Raw genomic sequence first — 18,263 nt, forward strand, 5'->3', positions numbered from 1 at the left:
TATTTGCTTGATAAACAATTTTTGAACTGCAGCATTGTTTCTTGCTCACTGAGATGGTTTATCACTTATTATCTCCCATAGTTCAAAGGATGCTTCCAATGCAGTTGCTGTGGAATCCAAGATACACAACTTTGTTTACAGAATGAGCTAGCTCCATTAAACTGCTTCCCTCCCTGTCCCTTGGGTAATTAGCATTTCTCAACATTCAGTTTGCTAACAACATTCAAGAATGGGATTATAGCAGTACTTTATATGATGCTTTTTGTTTCTGATTAAAAAACACTGTGTGAATGCAGTGATGTCTAACTCAAAAAAATGAAGGTGATTGCAGACTCTTGTGAGGATTATTTTGGCTTCTGCAAGTATACAGTACAATTGTTTTCTATGCATGGCCAGATCTAGGAACTATGGTTTATTTTTTTCACTCTGGATTGTTCATCATTGCATATAGGAGAATGGTTGACTGGCAGTGTGGGTGCAAACTCTAGTTCCACAATAAAAACATAAAAACAACAAGGAGTCCGGTGGCACCTTAAAGACTAACAGATTTATTTGGGCATAAGCTTTCGTGGGTAAAAAACCAACTTCTTCATGCCCAAAAAAATCTGTTAGTTTTTAAGGGGCCACTGGACTCCTTATTGTTTTTGAGGATACAGACTAACACAGTTACCCCCTAATAAAAACATAAATACTCATCCTTTGTCTTTGTAGATGAGACATTTCTCTCTAATAGCCTCAATTTGTAATAGTAGGTAATACATGCATCAGAAAGGGGTGTGGGTGAGTGTACACACACATCTAGTCATCCTCTAGGCCTGATATCAGATAGGTTTGAAAGACAAATAGCTGTTAAGCTACAGCCATACCAGGAAAATGTCAAGCTGATTTACATTGTTCATAGTCTTGGTTACTTACCAATATTAATTTACAGTTAGATAATGCAATACCTTCATGCAAGTCTACTTAGAACAACTCTGTTGATACTAGTCTGTCAATTAGAAAATGTTTTGTATTATCCTCTTATCTCTCATGTATTTTTTAATCATTAGATTTTTCACTGAATACAAATTTTGCTATGGGTGTTTTGGTTTTGTGTCTGTGTGTGGGGTGGGGGAGGGGGTTGGTTTTTGGTTTTTTGATTTGGGGGAAAGGGGGATATTTGTGTGTGTGAAAATAAAGGAGATGGGCCTAAACCACAAAGGTCAAATCTAGAGCCATTACTTGCACAAATTTTTGGTGTGTTTGTATCCAGGGTTATGGTGTGACATATTATATACGTGAAGGGAAAAGCTGTGACATTCAGTCCCAATCAGAACTTCCTCAGTTATCAAGGACATAGGAAGAGTGATACAGTGAGTGGTTATGTGGCTTGTTTTCTAGGCACTATAATCTAGTAGATTAGGTATAGTGGTAAGCACAGTATTCAAGAGAATTTGCTTCTAAAGCTTTCTTCTGAGACTGACTTGCTGTTTCAGTCATTTGAACCAGGCAATTAGATTTAAAAAAGGATTGTTGATTTTGGATATACAACTGGAAACACGTGGTACCCGTTCTCAGAGGTGCTGAGCACTCAGCTGCTCTCAGTGATTTCATAAGCAGAGGCCATTTTGAAAATGTCTACCTTACCTTCTCAGAACCTCTAAAGTACAGATAATTATTATCTACTCCTCCTGGGACTGGCTAAGAGACTGGTATCCCAAGAAAGCAAGCAAGGAAGAGGAGCTGCCTCCAAGGGAGGAATGAAGCTAGTTGCTGAAATGCATTTGAACTCCAGTTGCAACATTTAACAGCTTCTTCTCTCATATAAGTAGACATAAACTAATCTAAGACTTTAAGTTATACTCTCAATTTTCCATATTAATACAAGCAATTCCTTTTAATCCACAAACTCCATATTTTCACTTTGTGTTGAAAGAGTAAGATTTGGTCAACCTTCAATATACTACACATTCAACAGATCTGTTGTATGGGCAATTAATAGCATCCAGGGGGAAAATTTTCCAATAAATTCTCCTATAAATGAAGTTATAGGAACACCTGTGATTTACTGTTAAGGATTCCCCAATCCAGATGTGATGAAAGAATTTCCCAGAAAATCAATTATGATATTTCTATAGATAAACTGTGTGTTTTTTATTTTTAAGTTACTGGTTCCTTATACAGTACAGTTCCTCATCCTCATGTTTCATATACACACTCAGGCAAAAATTTCAGCCAAATTCATAGGTTACCCACCAGATAAAGCAGTACCGTTCCTACAGCATGAAGAAAGTGAAAAGCAGTGAAAACGGAAGTCCCATATGCCATCATGTTGAATGTGTGTGATTAGCAGGAGTATGGAAGTAATTTCTGAGTATTACCAGCAGAAAGTGGGAAACAGTGACTCTGAAAAAGATTTGGGGGTCATGGTGGATAATCAGCTGAACAGGAGCTCCCAATGTGAAGCTGTGGCCTAATGAGCTAATGCGATCCTTGAATACATAAATAGGTGACTCTCAAGTAGTAGAAGATAAGTTATTACCTCTATATTTGGCACTGGTGCGACCACTGCTGGAATACTGTGTCCAATTCAAGTGCTTACAGTTCAAGCAGGATGTTGATAATCAGAGAGGAGCCACAAGAATGATTAAAATATTACCCCAAAAAATGAGTTTTGGGCACTGTTACACTAACCCGCCTATTGCCTGTTTAATCTTTCCTTCCCAAGGTAAAAGTTCCCAGACTTGCTAAGGAAACACTAAAGGACATGGATTTAATCTTCCGAAAAAGTAATTAACACAGGCAATATTCTTTCCAAAACAAAGGTATCTTTTTATTAAAGTGACTAATAATCCCTAATATAGTGTATCCTAAAAATCCTAAATAATGCTCAAAATCCCTGAGACACCAATCCCTGATGGCAAGTTAAATAGCATAAAATTCAAATGATACTAAGCAAAGCTCAGACTCACAGATGGAAGCAGGGCTGGGGAATTTTGAGGGGAGACTGGGTGAGGAAAGTGGTCAGTGGAAGCATGTGACTAAAAGAATCAGGCAGAGGAAAAGACGGGCTAGTGAAGGAGAAATAGAGCTTAGGAACAGGTTTGCAGAGTTGGAAAATGAAGAAGGGGCTCAGCAGGTACTTGTTGAAGGTGGAAGGGTAAGGAAGAAGAGAAGAGAGGCTAGTCCTACAGGAAAAGCGGAAGAGTCAAGGGAGACTACACCAAATATGAGCCCCAGGAGGATACAGGATGGGTTGAAGAAGATTATAAGGGAAAATAGGAATGGAAAGAACTTGCAGCCAGAGGGAACAGGGGAGAGCCTGGAGAATAGCACTGGCACCAGGAAAAGGCAGGTCTATGTGATAGGGGACTCTTTATTGAGAAGAATAGACTGTAACCAGAGCTGATCCAGAGAATAGAAGGGTGTACTGTCTTCCAAGTGCTAAGATACGGGATGTAGACCTGAGGTTGAAAAGGATCCTAAAGGGAGCGGGAAAGAATCCCCTAATTATCCTTCATGTGGGAACAAAAGATACGGCTAGATTCTCGCTGGAAAGTATTAAGGGAGACTATGCTAGGCTGGGGAAGACGCTTAAGGAAATTGAGGCTCAGGGGATCTTTAGTGGGATCCTGCCTGTTCCTAGAGAAGAGCAACAAAGGTGTGACAAGATTATGACTGTCAACAGATGGCTTAGGCAGTGGTGCTATAAGGAGGGCTTTGGGATGTATGACCACTGGGAGGCATTCACAGACAGAGGACAGTTCTCTCGGGATGGACTTCATCTGAGTAGGGAAGGAAATAGACTTCTAGGATGGAGGCTGGCACAACTGATAAAGAGAGCTTTAAACTAGGAATTAGGGGGAGATGGTTGGGAGATGTCCAGGTAATCTCCACGCCAGATTTTAGCATTGAGAGGGAAGAAGACGAAGTAAGAAAGGATACAGCCGTGGGTAGGAGAACGTATATAAGGAGCGAGGGCAGTGTGGATACTAGTCTAATAGGTTACACTGGCTGTAGAATGACTGTGCCTAATAGGGTACAAAATGTGAGCGAGGCCAAACAGCAAAAATTAAGATGTTTGTACACCAATGCGAGAAGCCTAGGTAACAAAATGGAGGAACTAGAGCTACTGGTGCAGGAAGTGAAACCAGATATTATAGGGATAACAGAAACATGGTGGAATAGTAGTCATGACTGGACTACAGGTATTAAAGGGTATGTGCTGTTTAGGAAAGACAGAAATAAAGGTAAAGGTGGTGGAGTAGCATTGTATATCAATGATGAGGTAGAATGTAAAGAAATAAGCGATTCAATGGATAAGACAGAGTCCGTCTGGGCAAAAATTACATTGGGGAAGATAACTAGTAAAGCCTCTCCTACGATAGTGCTTGGGGTGTGCTATACACCTCCGGGATCTAATTTGGATATGGATAGAGCCCTTTTTAATGTTTTTAATAAAATAAATACTAATGGAAACTGCGTGATCATGGGAGACTTTAACTTCCCAGATATAGACTGGAGGACCAGTGCTAGTAATAATAATAGGGCTCATATTTTCCTAGATGCGATAGCTGATGGATTCCTTCATCAAGTAGTTGCTGAACCGACTAGAGGGGAGGCCATTTTAGATTTAATTTTGGTGATTAGCGAGGACCTCATAGAAGAAATGGTTGTAGGGGATAATCTTGGCTCAAGTGATCATGAGCTAATTCAGTTCAAACTAAATGGAAGGATTAACAAAAATAAATCTGCAACAAGAGTTTTTGATTTCAAAAGGGCTGACTTTCAAAAATTAAGGAAATTAGTTAGGGAAGTGGATTGGACTGAAGAACTTATGGATCTAAAAAGGTAGAGGAGGCCTGGGATTACTTTAAATCAAAGCTGCAGAAGCTCTTGGAAGCCTGTATCCCAAGAAAGGGGAAAAAATTCATAGGAAGGAGTTGTAGACCAAGCTGGATGAGCAAGCATCTTAGAGAGGTGATTAAGAAGAAGCAGAAAGCATACAGGGAGTGGAAGATGGGAGGGATCAGCAAGGAAAGCTACCTAATTGAGGTCAGAACATGTAGGGATAAAGTGAGACAGGCTAAAAGTCGAGTAGAGTTGGACCTTGCAAAGGGAATTAAAACCAATAGTAAAAGGTTCTATAGCCATATAAATCAGAAGAAAACTAAGAAAGAAGAAGTGGGGCCGCTAAACACTGAGGATGGAGTGGAGGTTAAAGATAATCTAGGCATGGCCCAATATCTAAACAAATACTTTGCCTCAGTCTTTAATAAGGCTAAAGAGGATCTTAGGGATAATGGTAGCATGACAAATGGGAATGAGGATATGGAGGTAGATATTACCATATCTGAGGTAGAAGCAACACTGAAACAGCTTAATGGGACTAAATCGGGGGGCCCAGATAATCTTCATCCAAGAATATTAAAGGAATTGGCACCTGAAATTGCAAGCCCATTAGCAAGAATTTTTAATGAATCTGTAAACTCGGGAGTAGTACCGAATGATTGGAGAATTGCTAATATAGTTCCTATTTTTAAGAAAGGAAAAAAAAGTGATCCGGGTAACTACAGGCCAGTTAGTTTGACATCTGTAGTATGCAAGGTCCTGAAAAAAATTTTGAAGGAGAAATTAGTTAAGGACATTGAAGTCAATGGTAAATGGGACAAAATACAACATGGTTTTACAAAAGGTAGATCATGCCAAACCAACCTAATCTCCTTTTTTGAAAAAGTAACAGATTTTTTAGATAACGGAAATGCAGTGGATCTAATTTACCTAGATTTCAGTAAGGCATTTGATACCGTGCCACATGGGGAATTATTAGTTAAATTGGAGAAGACGGGGATCAATATGAACATCAAAAGGTGGATAAGGAATTGGTTAAAGGGGAGACTGCAACGGGTCCTACTGAAAGGTGAACTTCAGGTTGGAGGAAGGTTACCAGTGGAGTTCCTCAGGGATCGGTTTTGGGACCAATCTTATTTAATCTTATGAAAGGAGACTTAAGGAGCTTGGCTTGTTTAGCCTAACTAAAAGAAGATTGAGGGGAGATACGATTGCTCTCTATAAATATATCAGAGGGATAAATACAGAAGAGGGAGAGGAATTATTTAAGCTCAGCACCAGTGTGGACACAAGAACAAATGGGTATAAACTGGCCACCAGGAAGTTTAGACTTGAAATTAGACGATGGTTTCTAACCATCAGAGGAGTGAAGTTTTGGAATAGCCTTCCAAGCGAAGCAGTGGGGGCAAAAGATCTATCTGGTTTTAAGATTCTACTCGATAAGTTTATGGAGGAGATGGTATGATGGGATAATGTGATTTTGGTAAGTAATTGATCTTTAAATATTCAGGGTAAATAGGCCTAATCTCCTGAGATGGGATATTAGATGGATGGGATCTGAGTTACCCAGGAAAGAATTTTCTGTAGTATCTGGCTGGTGAATCTTGCCCATATGCTCAGGGTTTAGCTGATTGCCATATTTGGGGTTGGGAAGGAATTTTCCTCCAGGGCAGATTGGAGAGGCCCTGGAGGTTTTTCGCCTTCCTCTGTAGCATGGGGCATGGGTGACTTGAGGGAGGCTTCTCTGCTCCTTGAAGTCTTTAAACCATGATTTGAGGACTTCAATAGCTCAGACATAGGTGAGGTTTTTCGTAGGAGTGGTGGGTGAGATTCTGTGGCCTGAGCTGTGCAGGAGGTCGGACTAGATGATCAAAATGGTCCCTTCTGACCTTAGTAGCTATGAATCTATGAATCAAAGCAATTTGTTGCAAGTGGCCAGTTTGCAACAAATTGCTGACAGTGGATCTTAAATTGCTTTAAAGTTTACATAGATTAAAATACAATTAAAACACACACTATATACTATCCTATACTATACTTGTACTAAAACAATAATTAAAAGAATATTAAGATTACTCTATAAATCCGTTGCTTCTTTCTTTGAAAAATCAAATTGCTGCTGCTGCTCAGCCCCTGGTCAGTCTGCTCTGCTCCCGCTTTCTTTTCTCTCTCTGCAGAAGTTATTTTTTTGCGTCTCTTGCTGGTTTCCCAGCTCTCCCTGCACAGCCTCTCCTTCTCAGATGCAGTCTCTGGGCTCCAAAAATGCTGCTGGCAGCTGGCCTTTTATGCTATACTGAAGCTCTTTCTTTATATAGCTTCCTATTCTTAGATACAGTTACCTCACTCTCACATGCTCAATCTTGACCATTACCTCAGAATTCTGATTGACAGCTCTGACCTTTAAAACAAGTTGTGACCAGGTCCGAGTGGTTCTGGCCCACTAGAGGCTTAACTGACTGACCTCTCTGTCACCCCTCCCTTTACCTGCAGCTGGTTCGCTTCCAAACTGCACCAAGGGCACATCCGTACATGCTTATGCACCATACTCTCCATTTCCTCACCCTCGTGTCCCACCACGATACTAAGTGGCGGGACCTATTGCCACCTGTGGAGGGTGAGTAACCCCAGTGGGCCAGCCTGTATTCCACCTTGGTCTCATGGCCTGCCATGAATATTCGTTGGCGGCTCCATCATGGAGCCAAATCAGACAGTCTCTATGGAAAAGAATAAATGGACACAAATCAGACGTCAAGAATTATAACATTCAAAAACCAGTCAGAGAACACTTCAACCTCCCTAGACACTCAATTACAGACTTAAAAGTGGCAATTCTTCAACAAAAAAACTTCAAAAACAGACTCCAACGAGAAACTGCAGAACTGGAATTAATTTGCAAACTGGACACCATCAAATTAGGCCTGAATAAAGACAGGGACTGGCTGGGTCATTACACAAACTAAAAACTATTTCCCCATGATAATTTTTCCCCCTACTGGTATTCACACCTTCTTGTCAACTGTATGAAATGGGCCACCCTAATTACCACTACAAAAGTGATTTTTCCTCCTGCTGATAATAGCCCACTTTAATTGAATTGTCTCGTTAGAATTAGAAAGGCAACCCCCATCTTTTCATGTACACTGTATATATATCTTCCTTCTGTATTTTCCACTCTATGCATCTGATTAAGTGGGTTTTAGCCCACGAAAGCTTATGCCCAAATAAATTTGTTAGTCTCTAAGATGCCACAAGTACTCCTCATTGTTTATGCCTTTTTGTGACAGTCTCAAGGAGCTCAATCTATTTAGCTTAACAAAGACAAAGTTAAGAGGTGATTTGATTACAGTCTATAAGCATCTACATGTGAACAAATATTTAATAATGGGCTCTTCAATCTAGCAGAGAAAGTTATAACATGGTCCAATAGCTGGAAGTTGAAGCTAGTCAAATTCAGACTGAAAATAAGGTGTAAATTTTTAACATTGAGAGTAATTAACCATTGGAACAACTTACCAAAGGTTGTGGTAGATTCTTTATCTCTGATCATTTTTAAATCAAGATTGGATGTTTTTCTAAAAGATCTGCTGTGTGAATTATTCTGGGGAAGTTCTATGGCCTGTGTTATATAGGAGGTCAGACTGGATGATGACAAATGTCCCTTCTGACCTTGGAATCTGTGAAAAGGTGAAGTTTCAATTCTTTTTCCTGTTTTTTGTTAAAGAAGAAAATACTACCATCAACACGTCCCCAAATCCCTTTCTTTTTGAGACAAAGATATCATCACTGGGGCTGGAGGTCGCATTCAAGATCTCACTCTGAATTCTTGGTCACATTGTTCAACTCAGGTGAGATTTCCTGGCACTAGCAGATGCCACGAGGTTTGGAAGATTCTTTTATTTTTTTTTTTTTGGGTGGGCTCTTGTTGCTACATAACTTGAAATGTCTAAGTTACACTCCTGTTTTTGACAAGAAAATGAGCCTTCCTCCATGCCTCTGCTAGCATAAACTCCACATGTCCTGTCAAATTACCTTCAACTTTGTACATTTGAAGTGTTCAGATCTCTAAACTGCAATATTATCTTGGTATGAAATGATTACTCCCTGCCCAGCTTCCATTTCAGAAGCAAAAAAATTACAATCCATTTGGTAATTTCATTTTTTAAAATGCACACCCTTAATTTTGTACGTTAAATAGAAAATGTTAGCACTATTTCTTTTTTTAATGTCAACATGTTTACAAGTTTGGTATTCCCTATTCCCCTCCACACACACTACTTTAATTTTGGTTGAAACAGAAAATGCAGTAGAAATATGAGGCAAATTGTAGCTGCAAGTGGCTGCTGTGGAGAAGTTACATTGTTTGAAAGCTGAGCTCCACCAGCTTGTCTTCTCTGTAATTGTGTTGTCTCTCACAGAGAAGACTACCAAAGAGCACTTTCTTTAAACCATGTTTGTTGCAAGGCAAAGCTGCTGCTTGTTCTGCCAGTCCTTGGTTGGGTTAAACTGGATTTGTACAGTCTGATTTAGAGTGATTGTTAGTAATAAATATCATTACTATATTTTGGTTTTATTATTTCCTTTTTACTCCTTCAAGTTCCTATGGCCCAGATCCTCAGGCTCCTAAATAACTCCAACTCCTATTCATTTCAGTACGAGTTAGATTCCCAAATATCTTTAAGAATCTGGGCCCATGTGACACAAATTTTTCCTCTGGTGGAAGAAGACTGGACATGACTCTTTCTATCAAGAACTGGAACCATGTTGTGGGACAGATTTTCAGCTGCTCCTCTGTAAACTACCCTAGCTACTCCAGCCCAGGATCAGCCACACACCATGTACTTGATCCCTCTCTGCCCGGTAATGCCAGTGAAGGGGAGTGGGCAGCGTAGAATTTGCCCCACTGGCTATATGCCACCCAATGATTCCTTGTTGTTGGGAGTTGCTTCCTCACCGAAGGACAGTTTAAAAGTTATTTTGTGGCACTAAGGCAGCACAAAACTGCCTGAGACTTTGTCTACACTGGCAAATGAAAGATAAAACTTTTGTCATTTAGAGGTGTTAAAAAAACACACGCCCCTGAAAGACAAAAGTTTTGTCGACAACAAATGCTGGTGTGAACAGCACTTTGTCGGCAGGAGCGCTGTCCTTGTAATACCCTGTAATCCAGAGCTCTCCTTTCTGCCACACATCTTGAGCACCAGCCCTCCCTGTGTATCCAACTGCCTGCAGCTAGTGTCACCTATTCAGAAGGGCCACCCTGCTGCTCCCTCGACAGACCAAATGCACCAGACCACATTGACTTGCTTCTGCTTCTCAAAAGGCATCAGAAGTTTACTGTCTTTGTCCCAGTGGAAAAGCTGCTGTTGTTGCCCCATTAACAACCTCTGTCCAAAGTATCTTTTTAAAAATAAAGTTTTCAAAAATGGAGGAAATCAGAGTAAGCCAAAGGGAAACACTAACAAATCATCGCATTTAAGGCCTGATGAAGAGTCTCCTGAGGTAGGGTAAACACTTTAAGTAAAACAGTTTGTTCACTGTTATAGGACATGTGGCATAGTACCACTGCAAGAGGTTCTCTCCTTCCGTCTGTCAGCACCACTCGTCTCAGTCCATGAAGTTGGCTTCACTCCTTTCAGGTAGTGTGCTCCTTGTTTGTACTGTTTAGGTCTAATGATCCCCCTATTCCCATTTTAGACCTTAAAGCAATCTCTCAAATAGTACATGGACAATGATATTCCCAGTCACACCACCGCTCAGTAAGCTTATTTCTCTGCCTCCTTTCCTTACAACTGACTGTCACCTTGGCCAAAGTTATCTGCTCATATCAATGGGTGAATACATGTTTAAGCAGTAGGTAAGGTTCAGCTTCTGCTTTCCTCAAACAAAATGGCTTCTCCTCTGCTGAATTTTGGGCAAATAAGTTACATTCCCTTTTTTGTTCTACACAAGGTTCTTGTACTAGGTTTTCAGACGAGTTTATCAACCCCCTTGGCATCTCCATTTTCTCCTGGCTAATTGTTAGTTTAATTAGAGTATGCCACAGGCTCATATTCTAAACCCCTTTCTATTTTAATTAATTAACTCAAATATGATCTGTCTCTGATGGTATTCAATCCATCAAGTGCTCTAAAAAACTTCTCTCCTTCCTTGGTATTTAAACCTATCAAATACTTTTAAAAGTTCTCCCTTTGTCATCATTTATAACAACAATAGTTACTAAACAGCATTAATTGTAATAGGTTTAACTTAGTCTGGTATCTGTTGCTTCCTAAATCAATTAGTATTTCAATGACATGTAAAAGTAGTGAAGTACAATTACTATTAGACTCCGGCAGGAGAGCTTTGGCTGTTGTACACATTCCTTCCAGCACTGTAAAAACAAAAAAAGTGGATGCTTGAAAATACCCAAGAGACCCATATCATTAAGAATAAGTTTACTGCATTATTGTTAGGTTGTGTGGTTTTTGGAAGCATTTGGAGTTTTCAATAATGCTATAAGATAATGCAAAACCAAACCCCTCCTCCACACATCATGTACATTTTCCCGCGTAAGAACTCTTGTGACCATTTCTTCAGTATACACTGGTTTAGAGAAACTATATAAATATCCTATTTTTCTTAAGTAAAAATATTTATACGTGAAATTAGAGTTCAATGTGCATGAGTTTGACATCCCTTGACGCAGATGACTTCTACCCACAGTTCTAGCGCAGCAAAGGCAGTGCCACTGCGACATTCCCTACTCTGTATAAGTGGTTTAAAAAAAACTAGAACCATAAAACTTCAATAAATTTTGAATGCTGTGAAATTTCCCCAAACAGCTATTACACTATACTACCTCGCTAATATGCCTTAACTCCGAGTTGGTGGGAGCACCTGGAGAGTTAAAAAAAAAAGTTCATTCTCTATATTGATATAATCCTTGTCCTCTCTGCTAAGAGTGCCAGTAAGCATTTCAGCTGAGATGGTGACTTTTAAATATAGGTTCAGTAAGCCTGAGCTAAGACCACAAACTCATTGAACATAGGCCACTAAATAGCAATAATCTTCAGCCACCATCAATCTGGATTAGACTAAAACAGGCAATGTTCGAGTGAAAAGCTGCCATATACTCATACCAGTGTCCTATACCATTAATCCCCTTGCTATAAGATAATTGACATAATTGAAGGGGTTTTTTTTATATCTGTATATAATATTTATAATGAACTCTGCTTTTCATATATAACAATGGATTTTTCCAGAAAAAAACAAACAGTGAAACAAGTGATGCTGCCATAGGATTAGTCAAAATCTATGTTAGATAACCCATTTGGTAGTTCCATGAGTTGTAGGGTGTTTATAAGTTTATATTATAGCACAGTTGTGACAACTAAAAGGAACTCACTTTTCTTTGGGGAATATGAACTCTGCTGCATTGGTGCAATGAGCCCTGCATTGAGACATAAATAGGAAATGCCACTGAATTTTCTTGACTTTCAGAAAATGACACTAGATAGCTATGCTGGTTAAAGCTGATATTGCCAGAACATTAAAATCACTTGAATTTCCCTTTCAGGACACTAGATAGCATTAAAGAAGTCTTCTTTCAACTTACAGCACAGAGGGTGCATGGACCTAGAAATGTACTGTACACTAATGTATTGTAGTCTAAAGGACATTGCATTATTCTGTTGAATAGCTTATTGAGTTATCAGTTATAAACTGATTGATCATCTCTCAGGTGATCAATACAATTTTGCTACAAGGAATGGTTAGCTGGTGAAGTTCACACCATGCTGGGAACAAATTCTATATACTGTGTACATCAGTGGTTCTCAAACTTTCATACTGGTGACCCCTTTCACACAGCAGGCCTCTGAGTATGACCCCCCCCTTAAAAATTAAAAACACTTTTTTTTATATTGAACATTATTATAAATGCTGGAGGTGACGCAATGTTTGGGAGTGGAAGCTGACACCTCGCGACCCCCCATGTAATAACCTTGTGACCCCCTGAGGGGTCACAACCCCCAGTTTGAGAACTCTTGCTGTATATAGTCCAGACTTATCCTCTTTACTGGTAACACAAAACGATAAAACAAAACACAAACCTCAGTCTAGGCTTTCTTCCCAAGCTTGGCTGTTCCTTAGACTTTCCATGGATGACCTCTTCTGTGCCACTTCCTCATTCTCTCTATCTCAGAGAAGGAAAGACGTTCCAACCCCGCTTACATTCTTGTTGTATGTAACAAGATGCATCTGTCACTATGACTCAACTGTAATTAACCTGCATCTTTTGCAGGGTTCAGACACCTGACAGCAAGATGATTTAGATGAGCTGTGTATCATTATACAGGATCTTAGGCCAATGGAAAATAGGCATCTAAATATCTTTGATGGTTCTGGGCCTTAGCATCTGCCATCCTTTTACAGATATGTGACTGGTTTGCTTTTTCTTGTTTACTCTGTAGTGCAGTACACAGTTTCCCATTTATAATATGGCTGAAAGGCATGATATGCCTATTAGTATGTTTCATCCACTGCTAATGAATGTGAGCGTGCAGTTGAGTTTTATTGCACTGAAAGAACCTACGGGACAGCGAAACAGAGATACCCCTTTGGGGGGTTCCTGGTTGACCATGTCTGTAATCATTTCAGCAGTTTTAATAGCTTTGTCTAGAGTAACTTATAAAAAAATAGTCTTGTCAAAAGTTATTGGAGTCATTAAGAGGATGACATATTCCTACATTATGTTTGTTTCTATTCATGGAAAAAATTAATGTAGCTCACATGTCCATGTGGGAGGCACATGTTACTCTTCCCGCTGCTCTTCATTTTCATTACATAACATATTATGCTATTCTCAGGAACATGTATGTAGGTAAGTCCCATTTAAAACCTTGAATTTTCTTAAGGAGTAAAAGTCAAATGGAAGGGGTATGATAATTTTGCACCCTTGCCCCATCTGATCTCAAGTTAAAGATCGGGGTCCTGTGATTAAGTTCAGACCAAAGAGTGGCTTTTTACACCAAGGTAAAATTTGGTTCCTAGACCTTGCAGGAAGTGGTGTTGGTGTTTCAGTTGGCACTCTGACTCTGTACTTAAACATGGAGCTGGGGCAATGCTCAGAGGGCACTGAGATGCCATCTTTACAAGGAGATGTAAAACCGAGATGTTAACCATTTGTTCTTAAAATTTGCACGGCTTTGATATTTTTGTTTTTTTAAGTAGGCTGTTAATCAAGTGTCCTGGCCAGATTCTAACTCCAATACTCTAATGCCATTCTGCATACATGAAGGTTCAATATTCTTCATTTTCACCCCTAAATTACTGCGTATTGTGCGGCTGTTAGGCAGCTGTTACATTCCGCCTTGTGCACAACTGCCACAGGGAATTTCCCTAGGGAGTATTCTATTATCTGTCATCTAAGGGCATGCTTGTCTGGGGTTTTAATGTTTATTAATGGTAAAAATGGCTTGTGGTCTGTCACAAGCAGAATGTTATCAAGATCTTGCAAAATCTGCAAGCATCTCAGACACCCACATGCTCACCAAATATTCTGTCTTTCTATTTGGGCATTCTAGATTTGTTCGAAAGCCATCTGGAACAATGTGTTGCCAGCTTCTGATCATCTTCATTTAAGTAAAGTAACTAAAGTAGCAACTCAATAAGACCGCCGCTGCTGAAATGGCTGTAGACTTGGAAACTTAATGAGGAGGTCAATAGATGCTTTAGATCCTCAAAAGCATATCCTTGTGATTTATCCCCATCTGTTTTAAGTAGGTTTATAAATAGCTTGGCCTTTTGAAGTCAGGTTTGAATAAAATTTATATCCTACTGAGGAACTGTGTGGATTTCTAAATGTTTTTAGGTGGTGGTATTTCAGCTATGACTTAGACTTTTTCTTAAGCTGCCTTCACCTCTTCTTTATCAGTTGTGTGCCCTAAGAGCAGAAGTTAGATTTGTCTTCAGATATATTTTTCTCTTTAATTTTGGTCCAGAAATCTTTGTTGTCAACAGGATTTGTTTTAACCTCATTATGCTCTTCTGATTTCCTAGAGGCAAAAATGTCATCCGTATTAATTGCCACTCCTTCCAGAATCTCAGTCATTTACATTGGAAGATTTCTATGGGGCTTGTGGTAATGAAAGCAATCTCTTCCAAAGAGCATTATAAAAAGTGCCAGCCTAGAAGAATCATGGCAGATTAAAGCTTGCCAGAATACCCCAGCTGTATTTACACTAAAGTGTATAACTGAGCTCACAAGATTATTAACCTAGTTACAAACCACAGTGTAGGCAAGGCCTAGCGGAGATTCTATTCAGTTCCACTCCACAGTGCCAGGGCCAAGCTGACAACTTTTATAACAACATTTACAACATTTAGCATGCTGAAAGCATTCTCTTTTCCTTACTGTTACAGAAGTGTTCTATAAAAAAGAAATATAAATAGTTAATAGACAAAGTCCCTGTAGATCGTGCTCAAGAATATGCAGCATTGTTCCTAAGTTTTGCAGGCTAATAAAACTGGTTGTTGTACATTGCAAATGGCTTCTTGTGTGCACTTCTTACCACTCACTTATGCTGCTTTAAAATGTCAGCTTTTGACTCCATACCCTGTTGCGTTGGTAAAGAATAAGTCACTTTCTTCTAACACTGAACAAGGAACTTATTAAAGTAATGAAAACAGTTTTGTCACTAAAACTAATCTGTCTTTCTGCTTCGCTAGAGAACTTCTGACTAGAACTTTTCCTAGCTCCCCTTCTCTATGTATAAAAAGGCAGTTACTTGTATCCTCATATATCTCTTCTCCTTTCTTTCTCCTCTCTTTAGGGGCTGCTTCCATACAGCCTCCCCTCCCCCGCCCCCCAAGCATGGAACAGACTAACAGTCACAATGCAACAGGCTCTACCTTCTCCTCGTGTAAATTCTTCCTAGAGGCCCACTTCTTCTGGAAGGTCCACAGACACTAACCCACAAAAGGCAAATCTCATCTCCTGCCCAATGTTACAAAAGGAGAAGAAAAACAATTTAAACAAACAAATAAAAAAAGCCACCCTGAGCTAACATTGGGTCTTCCAGTGCATGATGTCCTATGGTGCAGAGCTCTTATGCCAGGTCTATACTACTGCTGTGGGTCAATCTAAGGACTGGTTTACACTACATCATTAGATCGACATTCCCTTCATTGGGTTGAATTTATAATGTGCTTGTCTACACTACAGAGCCCTTCCCACTGACCTAAAGGGCTTTTCAAATTGACGCCTGTACTCCACCTCAGCAAGAGGAGTAGTGCCTTCCTAGGTCAAATTAGGAGTAGTGTAGACACAGCACAGTGTATTTAAACTTGTTTGGCCTCCGGGAGCTGTCCCAATGTGCTCCAATGTGTCCGCTCTGGACAGCACTTTCAACTCCACTGCACTTCAGCCAGGTTAACAGGAAAAGCCCCAGGAACATTTGAATTTCATTTCTTGTTTGATCAGCGTGGGGAGCTCACCATCACAGCTGACCATGGCTGCCCAGGTCTGCAAACGCACTCCAGCGTGGAGCATACAGGAGACACTGGATCTGATTGCTGTGTGGGGAGAAGAGTCTGTGCAGGCAGAGCTCCAAACCAACAGAAGAAATGCTGACATCTACGCCAAAATCGCACAGGGCATGGGGGAAAAAGGCTATACCAGGGACACAGAGCAGTGCCATGTGAAAATAAAGAAGCTCAGGCAAGCCTACCAGAAGACAAGGGAGGTGAATAGTCGCTCTGGTGCTGAGCCACAGACATGCCACTTCTATGAGCAGCTGCATGCGATTCTAGCTGGGGACCCCACCAGTATCCCAACACTGTTCATGGATACCACCCAGGGGACCCAGGCGGCCACGGGCAACAACGAGGAGGACATTGTTGATGAGGAAGAGGAGGAGGAGAATGTGTAGCAGGTAAGCAGAGCATCCATTCTCCCTGACAGCCAGGAACTTTTCCTAACTCTGGAGCCAGTCCCCTCCCAGGATCCACTGGTGCGGGACTGTGATGGTGGGGAAGGCACCTCTGGTGAGTGCATACTTGTAATAACACTACAGGGGTTAAATGCAATTGTGCTTACTGTTTAATTTGAGGTAAACAATTGGGATACAGTGGAAGGCAGTGCAGTCATGCAAAGGGTGTTCCCTGGAAAAGCCATTTTATGTGCCACGAGTTTCCACAGTAAAAAATGTCCCTGAGTGTGACCTGACACTGCTTACCCTTTTGTGTGTGCTTACTATGCATGCCTACAAACCGAAATCTGCTGCCCAGCACTCTGCCATATGTTGTACCTTACTGGCAGGCTCTTCTTTTAAAACACAAAATTTGGCTGAGTACCGCAGGGAACGTGTTTACTGCTGTGAATTGTTTCATTCATTGCAACTGTTAACCTTTTGTTTTCAACAATGTATGCTTTTCCTTGCAGCTGCAACATGTTCTCTGGATGCTTCCTCCACTCCAGCATAAAGGCTGTCCCAGATTAGAAGGCGAAAAAAGCGGACAAGGGAAAACATGTTCTGTGATTTGATGTGTTCCTCCGAGGGTGACAGGGCCCAACTCCATGCATGGAGGCTCACACACTCAGAAAGCATGCACATCAACCAAGAGGGCAGGAAAGCAAGCAGGGAACAAGAGTGTAACACGCAAGAGGAGATGTTGCGGCTTATGGGGGAGCAAACAGACATGTTGAGGCATCTGGTTGAGGTGCAGGAAAGCCAGCTAGACCTTAGAGTCCAGCTGCACCCAATGATGAACCAACTGCCCTCCTCACCAAGTTCCATATCCTCTTCTCCCAGATGACCTAGAATGAGGGGATGGGTGGGAAGTTCCTTTATCCCTTGAACTCAACTCCAGGGGATGGTTCATGGAGCAGAAAGCTCTCATTCTCACATCTTAGATTACTAGACAGTGCAATTGTAATAAGCTATGTGTCCTTGCCCCTCCCTCCCTGTGTTATCAGGCCCTTACCTGGTTATCATTGCTATTCATTGCTATCTTTGTTCAGTGTTTGTTAGAATAATAAAAATGCATGAATTGAGTATAAGAGGCTCTTTATTCACTGTGTACACTGTGGTTGGTGGAGGTTTAGTTTACAGGGCAGTACATGCAAAAAAGGGGGCAGGTTCATAAGGAACAACACACAGAACTGTCACATCAGTGTTGGATCATTCATGAAACTGATTTTCAAAGCCTCTCAGAGACGCAGTGTGCTTCAATGTGCTCTTCTTATTGCCCTGGTGTCTGGCTGCTCATAATCTGCCTCAGCCCCCCACCCCACCAGAAACTTTCCCCCCTTACTTTCACAGATATTATGAAGAACACACCAGGCAGCAACAACAATGGGAATATTGCTTTAGCTGAGGTCTAACCTAGTGAGTAAACTGCGCCAGCGCCCCTTTAGACATCCAAAGGCACATTCTACCACCATTCTGCAC

This window comes from Dermochelys coriacea, chromosome 3 (assembly GCF_009764565.3).
Source record: "Dermochelys coriacea isolate rDerCor1 chromosome 3, rDerCor1.pri.v4, whole genome shotgun sequence".
Lineage (NCBI taxonomy): Eukaryota > Metazoa > Chordata > Testudines > Dermochelyidae > Dermochelys > Dermochelys coriacea.